This window comes from Dipteris shenzhenensis, chromosome 29 (assembly GCF_047967505.1).
Source record: "Dipteris shenzhenensis isolate YYH24624 ecotype China chromosome 29, Dip_SZ_1.0, whole genome shotgun sequence".
Classification (NCBI taxonomy): domain Eukaryota; kingdom Viridiplantae; phylum Streptophyta; class Polypodiopsida; order Gleicheniales; family Dipteridaceae; genus Dipteris; species Dipteris shenzhenensis.
The window spans coordinates 3,800,218-3,812,275 of record NC_141624.1 but is presented as its reverse complement, the minus strand read 5'-3'; the positions used below and the strand labels follow the sequence as shown (position 1 = coordinate 3,812,275).

Below are 12,058 nucleotides of genomic sequence, written 5' to 3'. Positions count from 1 at the left end.
ATAGTGTGCAACCCCTACAAAGCAGACGAAAGCAGGCAGGCCCTTCCTTTTAAAATCGTGTGAACTAAAATCACCTCAGATCTAGGGCAGCCAGAGGCTGTGCTCGCCGAAACAGACACGGTGGAGGGGCTCGGGGTGGGACAAAAAGAGTAGTTATGGGCCAAAAGGAGGTACAATGTCCGTGGGGGTGAGGGGGGGGCGTAGATAGAGTAATGTTGGTCAATATCAACGTTGACTAGAAGAAGATCGAAAGAGCAAAGAAAAAGTTTGCATGCTCTTCTTCGCCAACCCAAAACACTCTTCCACATTCATTTCATATCTTTTCCACCAAGAATCGGTATTTGTTGCTTTTGCACAATTGGAGCGCGAATTGCTTCTGTTGCTCCACCTTGATTCGACTTCTTTGTCCAGGTTTGCCATCAAATCGTTTTTCTTCCCCCCTGTTCGAGTTGCAAGACACATAATTTTTCATATTTTCTCCACTTCTTTGCTCTCTCCTCCCTTCCTTCTTTTCATATTTTTCAAATGCCCGGCTCCGTTGCCCCCCGCCTCTGACGACCCCCACCCTCCCACATCACTGGCATCTTGCCCCCCACACCTATCTTCCGTGCTGCCCTGTGGCGCCCACGTCGCTATCCAGTCGGCCAGCTTTAAGAGTGGGGGAGGGCACGGCCTTTCCCTATATAAGGTTCTCCTCGGGGGGCATAAGCAATCCTGTGCAAGCAATGAGCAGAGTCTAGAGCACTGGATCTAAAGTGCAAACACCGCAGAAAGAGTTCAGCAGAGCACTAGGCTTCCTCCCAAAGCCACAGAACATCTACAGTGAGGTCTGCAGCAGTAGGTAGAGGAGTTTTGGCCTCAGATTTGACAGCAATGGAGCAGCACGCTGCTGTCCATGTGATCTCCTATGGGGCAGCGTTGCTTGAACCCTATGTCACTACTTAGGACAGCTTTCCTCTTGGAGCATGATCCATCCACTAGTGGCTGCTAAAACTCTCTCATAGAGTCAGTACATGGCCTCTCTGAGTTCTTTAGGAGCTTGAAGCTTTTTCAGTCTTTCCCACAGCTTATTACCTTTAACTGTATCAAAGGCTTTCTTTTGCCATTTATATATATATACATACATACATATATATATGTGTGTGTGTGTGTGTGTGTATACATATATATATACATACACACACACACACACACACACACACATACACACACACATATATATATGTATATATATGTATATATATATACATGACACACACATATATGTGTGTGTCATGTATATATATATACATATATATGTGTGTGTGTCATGTATATATATATATACATGTGTGTGTGTGTGTGTGTGTGTGTGTGTATGTATGTATGTATGTATATGTATATGTAAATGTATATGTATACATATATATATGTGTGTGTGTGTATGTGTTAATTGACTATTAATGATCAGAGGAAATTGCATAAATGTCAGATTAGGGCAAGAATGAAGTCTTTTATGGATAAGGGCTGCTCATCAAAAGCCTTTTTCCAGGGCCTGCATGCTTCTCCAAAGAAAAACTCATGTTTAAGAGTAAGGAAGCTAGATGGCTCTTGGACACACTCTTTCTCTGATCTCCAAGATGAATGCCAAAATTATTTTCAGAAATTGTTCTCTTCTCTTGGTTCCCTATCAACTCAAATGGCTGATGCAAGGACTGAATTTCTCCAATATGTTTCTGAAATAGTGGAAATGGATGATGCTCTTACCTTGGAGAGACTTTTTACTGACTCAGAACTTGATGATGCATTGTTCCACCTCAGCAAATACAAGTTCCCTGGCTGGGATGGCCATACGGTGGAATTTTATATTGCTTTTTGGGATGAATTGAAAGATGTCCTCTTGCAAATGATCAATGTTGCCTGGCAAGAAAATCAGTTGCGGCACTCTTGGAAGCATGGCATAGTCAAACTTGTGCCCAAAAAACATCTGTGTGACCATATGTCAGATTGGAGGCCTATTACTTTGATGCCTATAGTTTACAAACTCATTACCAAAATGATTGTGCATAGGCTTCACAAGATACTGGATGCGGGACTTCATCCTCATCAGTATATATTTGTGCCGCGAAGACAAATCCATGATAACATTTCCAATGCCTTGACTGCAATTGAATATGCTAAGTATTCGCATCAAGATGTCCTTATATTGCAGGTGGATATTGCTAAGGCATTTGATACTGTTCAATGGGATTTTATCTCTCAAATCATGCTTTGGTCCCAAGATAGCAAATGCAGTTTACTGGCTTTATTCTGACTCTACTTCTGAGTGCATTCTTGGGGGTCATCTGTCTCGGTCATGGACATTGGGTCGATCAGTTAGACAGGGCTGCCCTCTTAGTGCTCTCTTCTATGCCATTGCGACTCATTGTCTTTTGATGTATCTCGATCATCTTACAAACACAGGACAGATGACTGGTCTTAAAATCCCTGGGGCTGCATCTTTTTTGGCACAAGCATATGCTGATGATTCCATCTTTATGCCACAGAACTCTTCCCGGGAAGTTCACATGCTTATGACCACTCTTTCATTGTATGGTTTGGCAGCGGGATTGCATGTCAATTTTGACAAATCTAAATTACTTCCCCTGAAACAATGTGATTGGCATTCTATTCTTTGGCCTGGTCAGGTGGTGCATTTCAAAGATGTAGTCAGGCATTTGGGATATCCCATCGGATGGCATATCATCAGGAAGCAGCAGCTAAAATGGATCTTCCAAAGACTTCAACATAAACTGGAATACTGAAAGATCTCTACTTGGCCTCTTCATGTCAGGCTCAGAATGGTACAGTCAATTGTAATGTCCTATGTTCAGTTCTATTTGCCTTTGATACATTGGTCCTCCAAGGATATTTCAGCCTTTATGTCTCAAGCTATGGAGATGTTATGGAGGACAAAAACTGCTGTCAAAGCATTGAGACTGATGAAGATGGAAATGGTGTGCTCTCCTAGGATGCTTGGTGGACTTAATGTCCTCAATATAAGATATCATGTGCTTGCAAGGAAGGTGACTATGCTGCATACTTTTTTCCGCCAATAGCAGCCATGGACTTGTATGCTAGCATCCATGTGTGTCAACATGAGGACTTGTGCTTGTGGTCATTGGACTATTGATCATTGGGAGGTTGTCATTGGCAGATTTGTAGGGAAGATACCTGGCTGTCCTTTCTCTACTGCTCTGATACTTGACTGGAAACAAGTCCTTTCTAAGGTCAAATGGAATCCTAATAATTGCTCGGGGACAAACTCAATGAGGAAAGAAAGTATTCATTGGAGTGCCGTTTTTGACATTTCGCTCGCTTTGCAGGAACCTGTTCGGGCATACAATCTCATGAAATTGGGAATTAGATACATACATGATATGATAGATGATCAGGGATATGTCCTATCCTTTCCTCAGGCCACTGCCTCCTATGCATTGGGAATGCATCATAGGTCTATATGGAAGAAAATAGCTGATTTATTACATCCTTTTCTACCTGTTCCTCCTGTGGTTGACACAGACAGGCTTATGGGTTGGCAATTGCAACCCTCTGCTACATGTACTCATCCTGTTGCTCTTCCTGCCTTAACCTCCATCAAAGCCTATAGGCTTCTTCAGCTTGCTCCATGGAGTTAACAGTATGCTAATTCTTTATGGCATATAAGGAAGCCCCTCTCATGGTGGCGGAAGAATCTTAGGATGTTATGGAAGAGTAAAATGCCATCAAAACAAAGACTTTTTCTTTGGAGATGTATGACATATTGTCAGTGGGGGTCACAGTTGCGAAACGTCGCATTGCACCATCCACATGTCTAAGATATCAGGCTCCTTCAGAGACTGTTATTCATTTATTTTGGCACTGCCCGTGTACTAAGATCCTCCTCAGCAGAATTTCAGATTATCTTCGGATCCGTTTCCCAAGTCACATATTTGGGAAACATTTTTGGGTCTTTGGCAGATTTATGAAGTCTTTGTCTCAATACTCACTATTTCTCTCTTGGATGCGATATTGGGCTCTTTGGACAATCTGGAGTGAGCATAATTTGGCATACCTGGGTCGGTAGATTCACAAGTCATATGAATCTTTCTGAGCATCATTGCGACAATCCTTGTATGATGCCTGCCATGAGGGTGATATGGATGCTTCTTGCATAGAGCTTTATGTTTCTGATCTTTGGGATACTCTCCATTTTGGAGACCTCCCATCATGTAAATTTATGATCATATAAATATATGCACTGGATATTACAAAAAAAAAAAAGTGTGTATTTTATATCTCACACACACACACACACACACACATATGTATACATATGTGTGTGTGTGTGTGTGTGGAGTATCCCAAAGATCAGAAACATAAAAAGAAAAGCTCTATGCAAGAAGCATCCATATCACCCTCATGTATATATGTGTGTGTGTGTGTGTATAAAATACACACACTTTTTTTTTTTGGGGTAATATCCAGTGCATATATTTATATGATCATAAATTTACATGATGGGAGGTCTCCAAAATGGAGAGTATCCCAAAGATCAGAAACATAAAAAGAAAAGCTCTATGCAAGAAGCATCCATATCACCCTCATGGTAGGCATCATACAAGGATTGTCGCAATGATGCTCGGAAAGATACACACACACACACACACACACACACACACACACACACATGTGTGTGTGTGTGTGTGTGTGTGTGTGTGTGTGTGTGTGTGTGTATCTTTCCGAGCATCATTGCGACAATCCTTGTACATATATAATATATACATATATATATGTATGTATGTATGTATGTATGTATGTATATATGTGTGTATATGTGTGTGTGTGTGTGTGTGTGTGGTCTGTGTGTGGTGAGAGAGAGGTGTGGTGTGCGTCGTGATTGATCGAGGAGCGATGGAGGAGAGGAGATCGGTGGTGAGGTCGTGAAGGTTGCTGCGCAGCCTTTTTGAGTTCCCATACAGGTCCGTGTCAGGATTCCGCTCCTTGTCCGTACAGCTGTATGGACGTCGTACGTCTGTACGGACGCCGTACAGACAGCGTTCTTCTTCCTGGTGAAGCCTCGCCATATCTGCTCGTCTTTAACAGCTTAGATCGACCTTTACTTTGCCTTTCGTCCTGCTCCGTACAATCTGCCCTGCTGTTCTGCGTCAGCAGTCCCTTCCCGTTCTGTTTTCCGTACAGCTTCTGTGTACTTTCACGCCTTCCGTACGTCCCAACCCCCATAGTCCTTCCATACTTCCGTACAATCTGTTGCTTCCGTACGGTCCGTACAGCTTGCATCTCCAGCTCGTTCACTGTCCGTACAGTTCTGCTCTGCTTCCGCCTCTTCATCAATCCCACCCTGTTTTCCTTCATGGAAGATCAGTTCAAAAGCTATTCTCGCAAGGGGTCTTACCGGGACTCCAAAAGACAGCAAGTTGATTTCTCTTCTGCAGATTCTGTAGACGCTCACTATGTGTTTGACATGCTCAAAGATGAATTTCATCACAGCCGGAAGGAGTGGGCCAAACCTCCCCCGGCCATCAAGTTTAAGTTGAAGCTGCCTTCATTGGTTGCTCCTCTTCGAAAGTTCTCTCAGCAAGCAATTATCATTTTTTTTCCAGGAAAGTTACCTTCAGCCAATGATGTGGCCCAGTGGGTTCAGGCACTGTTGGGAGGCTGCTTTGTTGAAGGAGTATATTTTGCTTCCAGGGGTTTTTATGAAGTGCATTTTTCGGATGCCTCATATCGTCAACAGATACTGGAGATGTCGCCCTTATTCTATGGTAGACAAATGGTGCATGTCATGCCATGGTCACCAAATAAGGACTACCACAGCCTTATTCGACATCACTGCCCTGTATGGGTTGAGGTAGTGGATTTCCCGGACTATATGAGGGCTGAGTTACCAAGTTTGGCAGCCACTTTGGGGCAAGTTGTATGCCCACCCCGCCCTTCGGGTAATCGCAATCGCTTTTGCATTCTTTGGGATACAGATCACCCAACCCCTCCTTCCATTGCGGTTGAAGTGGAGGATGTTCCCCTCGGTGAAAAATACTTTGATCTGAAATGGGGAGTTTTTGCAGGTGCTTGTTTCACATGCCATAAGTTTGGCCACCTAGCTTCACAGTGTCCTGCAGTTTTGCATCAGCTCCCACCTACAGCTATTGCTCCAGAAAATACTCCTTCCCCTACTTATACTCCGGGGTCTAAGGCTATGCCTACCAAACTGGCTGATGTTGCCTCCAAATCTGTCCCTTCCAAAGAAAATGTGGTTCAGGTTTCAGCCAAGCAAAAGGATAAAGGAAAGGGCAAAATTTCAGAATCTCATGCCTCTACCCAGGGTGCCTGGCAGCAACCCAAAAAGGTATTCGCTCTCAAACCACGTCCGTTACAATCTCGCCATTGGGATGCTTCAACTTCTACTCCTGGTCATACCTCTACCCTTGCTGACAGCCTTGCTTCTCAACTGTGGGTTGAGGTGTTAAAAAGGGGCATCCCAGTATGTGACAATGATGAGAATCATTGAGCTAATGATCCAGGAGGCCAGGTGGATGTTGATGTCATGGCTGAGACCTGACAGCTCATATTTTACTCTGCTTTTTGGTTTGACTGTACATATCTTCTATGTCTACTTCAATTACTTGCATTACATACAATGTTCAGGGTCTTTGTAATGTCAATAAGTGGAGACATTTCTGGCATTATGTACATAGAATGCATCCCGATGTGATCTCTTTACAGGAACACAATCAACACTTCTTGGCTGGTCAGCAAGGCCACTATGCTGGTTATGATATTTTTTATGCTGGTACAATGCACTTTTCGGGGGTCTGCATGTTGGTCAAACATGATATGCAGCCCACGGTTGCTTACAATGACCCTCAGGGTCGATGGATGGTGATCAGGTGCAGCTGGCAGGCTGATCTCTATGAAATAGCATCTGTTTATGCTTCACAAACCTCTATGTCTAGAGCTCAAATGTGGGACTCCCTTAAACAATATCCATGGCTGTCCAATGTTTTTTTGTGTGGAGACTTCAACAACTCGCCTTCCACTCAAGATAATACAACTCATCGTTCTCACATGATCCCCACTGAGCTCCGACATTGGGAAGATATGCGCTCATCCCTGCATGCAGAAGATTTATGGCTCTCAACAAGGGACAGAGATATGGGTTATACATATCATCACAATGCCTTTACTCATTACTGGGCTTGACTTGACAGATGGTATTTGTTGCATGCTCAGCAGTATGCTGATTTTACATGTACACTTTGGGTTGACCATTCCCTTTTGCTCTCTGATCATTTTCCAGTATGCTTGACATTATCAATAGCACGTTTGACAGATGATATGCCTTTCTTTGGTCGTCGCTTGCTCCATGTTAATAGTGCTTATTTGCTTCATCAACAATTTCAGAACATGGTGAGAGTGGCTGTCCGTCCCCTTCTCTTACATGCTCAGGAGGATATGGATTTTGCTTGGATCAGCCTTGCTCATCGCTTACAGGCTGTTATTCAAGATTATGGACGGAGCTACATGGGAAACCTCAGGCTCAAGCTGAAATGGGCTCAATCTCACAAGCAACAAATGGATGCAATCAGTTCTCATAGGCAGCTTACCTCTTCTGAACAGGATTCTTGTGCCTATGCGATTCATATCATTCACCAAAATGATCTTCGCAAATTAAAGAAATGGCAAATCCGAGCTCGCATGAAACCCCTTTTGGATAAGGGCTGTTCCTCCAAAGCCTTTTTTAAAAGTCTTCATGCGGATAGGCGAAAGGAGGATATTTGCAGGATCAAGAAAGATGATGGCACTTGGACCACTTTCAAATCCGAATTGGAATCGCTATGTTCTAGTCATTTTCAGCATCTCCTTTCTCTTCAGCCTGATCATCTGATGCAGGTGGATACAGCTAGGTCTCAATTTCTTTTGCATGTTCAGCCCATTTTGTCTCGGGAACAGGCTTATGCATTGGAGCAGCCTTTTATGCTTAGTGAACTGGATGATGCTTTGAGTCATCTACGCAAAAGCAGCTCTCCTGGTTGGGATGGATTGACTGTTGAATTTTTCCGTGCATTTTGGGGTGATCTCAAAAACACTCTTCTTCTAATGATCAATCATGCTTGGGCAGAACAATCTCTTCCCCCATCCTGGAAACATGGCCTAGTCAAATTGATTCCCAAAAAAAGCTTGTGTGAGACGATGGCTGATTGGAGGCCTATATCTCTCATGCCTGTTATTTACAAACTCATTGCTAAAATGATTGTCCTCAGAGTTTGATTCTTTTTGCAAGCAGGACTTCATCCTAGACAGTATGGGTTTGTCCCCAGAAGGCAGATCACTGACAATATCTCTAATGCTTTGCTTGCAATTGAGTATGCCAAATATTCTAAACAAGACGTTCTCATTCTCTGCAAGTAGACATTGCGAAAGCATTTGATACTGTCCATTGGGATTTTATCTCTCAGACCATGCAAAAATTGGGACTTGGCCCTCGACTCGTCCATATCATATATTGGCTCTATTCTCAGGCCACAGCGCAGTGCTTGCTTGGTGGTGGGTTATCAAGAACTTGGACTATGACCCGGTCAGTGAGACAGGGTTGCCCTCTTAGTTCTTTACTGTATGCCATTGCTGCCCATCCGCTACTGTTGCATATGGATTATCTTGCAGATACAGGACAGCTTCATGGCTTGCAAATTCCAGGGGCACGGTCTTTTCTTGCACAGGCATATGCTGATGATTCATACTTTATGCCCAGGAATTCTCAAAGTGACCTTTCTCACCTTGTGCCAAAACCCAAAGCCTGCATAGTTGATGAAATAAAATCCCACTGAACTGTATCAAAAGCTTTGGCAATATCAACTTGCAATAACAAAACATCCTGCTGTGTGTATTTGGCATATTCAATTCCAATGTAGGCATTAGCAATGTTATCGGTGATATGCCTACGCGGAACAAAACCATATTGCGCAGGATGCAACCCATCATGTAAAAACCCCTTTAGCCGAGCTACAATCATTTTGGTAGTGACTTTGTAAATTACGGGCATAAGAGTGATGGGTCTCCAATCAGCCAAAGACTCACAAATTTGTTTTTTAGGAAGGAGTTTAACAAGACCTCTCTTCCATGTGTCTGGCATTTTCTGATGTTGCCATGCAACATTCACCATAGATAGTAATGGATGCTTCAAAAGAGGTCAGTATGCTAGAAAAAACTCGACTGTCAAGCCATCCCATCCAGGGGATTTCCATCTGCCACATGATTTGATGGCATCTGACAGTTCCCTCTCAGTAAAGGGTTCCTCCAATTCCAAAGCTTGAGTAGGAGAAATGATTGGAGAAACATTTTGCAACAGTAAATTTCGTGCAAGCAAAACATGTTGCGAGGGAGGAGCTACAGAGCCAAATTGCTGAGAGAAGTGATGCACACAAAAGGAGGTAAGGTGTGACTGTGAAGTAGTCCATGATCCATCAGGCATAAGCACTCTGCAAAGTTCTGTTTTGATTCTCCTCTGATGCAAACTCTTGAAAAATTCTTTGGAAGAGCAACCTTTATCTGTGAAGGCTCTTTGTCTTGCTCTAGTCTCCCATTTTGCCAGTTTCCTGTGATCATTTAGTTTAAGACAATGTCTGGCCTGACATAATGTGGTTTGCTCATGCATGGACAACGAACGATGATGACTGAGTTCAGTGAGGTCTTGACAAGTAGACTTGGCCTGAGCAATGGTTTCCCTCAGCGTCTTCATGTAAGACTTGCCATAAGCTCTAATCACCATTTGCATTTTAGAAATAAAAGAAGCCCAGGCATCATCAACATGAAAATGGCTGTTAGATGAAAGACAATGAGCTGCTTCAGTAACCATTGCCTTGAATTCAGCATGTTGCAAATAACTGTTGTTGATGATTAGATGTCGCCTTTGTGGCAATCTATCATCTGGCATCTTATGAAAAGATAATCTCAGCCATAGTGGTGCATGGTCTGAATGCACAAAGGCATAGTCAATCCACATTTTGCATGCGAAATCCCCATTTTGTTGTGGAGCAACACTGTACCAACGATCCAGTCGTGCCTTATAAGCAGAGAGAGCATTATGTTGAAAAGTGTAGCCTGGTGACTGAGGCTGCAGTTCCTTCCAGAGGTCAACTAGATCCAAATGCAAAAGTAGTTGAGACCAGGCATGCCTTTCAGGAGATAACATATGATCGTGGTTGGAAGTGTTGTCTCCCTGTTGTGGAGCATTATTGAAATCCCCACATATGTAGGCATGAGATCTCCACGGGTATTGTTGCATAGCATCCCAAATTACAGTTCTGTCTCGGGATGACTGAGGTGCATAAACTGAAGCAAATTCAAACACCTCTCCTCTTATAATGCATTGGAGAACAAGCCATCTGCCTTTGTTGTCATTTAATGCAATGACTGGTTGAAGCTCATGTTTAATCAGAAGGACAACCCCTGAGAAAGAGTGCTCCCAAGCATAGAAAATGTCATACCCACAGTAGTGTCCTGTCTTGCCTGCATAAATATGTTGGTTGTGCTCTTGTAATGCTACTATGTCAGGCTGAAATCTGTTGATGTACAGCCGCACAGATTTCCATTTCCTACTGTCACACATGCCCTGGACATTGAGTGTAAAAGAGGTGATGTGAGCAGTCATATATACAGATATTTATAGTAATGTAACAACTATGTACAGCAGCAAAATGTATGAGGTCAGCCTTGCATTTCTATCTCAGGGTCGAGGCCTCGCCCCTGAGAAGAAGTAGTCGCCTGAGAAGTGGACAGCAAAGCAGCAACCTCTTTTTCAGGGAAGAGTGTTCTGCTGGCTGTTACTGCAGCCCATGTAATTCCAATTCCTGTATTGATCTCTGGGGTGTTTCCGCTAGAAGAGGCACCATTCCAAGTGCGGGAGGGTGGAATTCTTCGAGCAGATATAACCTGTCTTGGGCTCTGCCAGCCATCAGTTGAAGGTTGCTTTCCTTTGGACAAAGATCGAGTAGCAGGAGGCGAATGTAAAGTAAGATTCGCATTGGTAGCTATTGAATCTTTGCCTTTATCTTGACTCCCAGAATGCTGTCTATTGCTTTTATTTTTGTTGGCAACTGGAGCAGGAGCATCTTTAGTGGGCATGTGGACTGGCAAGGTGACATGATGTATTTTATGTTGGTTCAGTGGACACTGTGAAGCCATGTGTCCAAACTTTTTGCATTCAAAGCAAGCCCCTGCAAATAAACCCCATTTGAGTTTATAAAATGCACTCCCCATGTTCACATTATTCACCGTGACTGAGTAAGAGTCCGGTGTGGGGTTATCAGTATCCCAGAGAATGCAAAATCTGTTTGAATTACCATTTGGCCGTGGTGGGCATACCACTTTACCTAAAGAGGCTGCAATTTTGGGCAGAAGTGAGGCCATGCATTGGGGAAAATCAACAACTTCAACCCAGACTGGGCATCTATGTCGGATTAAAGCCTGAAAGTTTCTTGTGGGAGACCATGGCAAGACATGCACCATTTGCTGCCCAAAAAAGAGAGGTGAATGTTCCAAAAGCATTTGTCTGTGGATCTCATCCACCATGATAACCTCAAAAAAGCCCCTGGCTGCATAATGTACTTTACGAACAAAAGAGCCAGCCAATGTGCGTGTCAGCCAGTTGCCTATTTCTGCAGCAGGTGGCATCCGGCCTAGAAAGAATAATATGACTGCATTCTTGGCATACTCTGTGACTGGATCCACAATTTCATCGACCTCAACCATGAGGCCAACTGAAGGAACCGAGTCTTTCCACTCTTTTCTCGTATCTGCAAATCCTTCATGCATTACATCATATACTAGTTGAGCCTCAATCGTGTCATGCATCGGGTCATGTTGACCCTCAACCTGCTTTTGTTTCTTGCAGGGAGCCGAACGCTCCTTTTGAAATGTTTTTTCATATGAATACTCTGCCATGACTTAGTAAGAAAAGGAGCTCGAGGATGAAGTACGAAAGGGATTGAGCAGGTTATGCTGTACGGACCACCAATGGGGTTGTACGGAGAAGTCTGTACGG

At 43.5% G+C, this 12,058-nt stretch overlaps 1 protein-coding gene across 3 annotated transcripts in view; it reads left to right on the top strand.

Moving 5' to 3' along the window:
• The first annotated feature begins 271 nt into the window (after positions 1–271).
• Positions 272–12,058, top strand: part of LOC147882324 (sequence-specific DNA binding transcription factor ATNDX) — a 96,901-nt gene continuing 85,114 nt past the window's right edge. For 2 of the 3 annotated variants that reach the window (XM_087400568.1, XM_087400565.1), the window contains exon 1: positions 272–411. The gene's annotated coding sequence lies outside the window, so the exon portion shown is untranslated. The remainder of the gene's footprint in view (positions 412–12,058) is intronic. The other variant, XM_087400564.1, reaches the window with a different exon arrangement.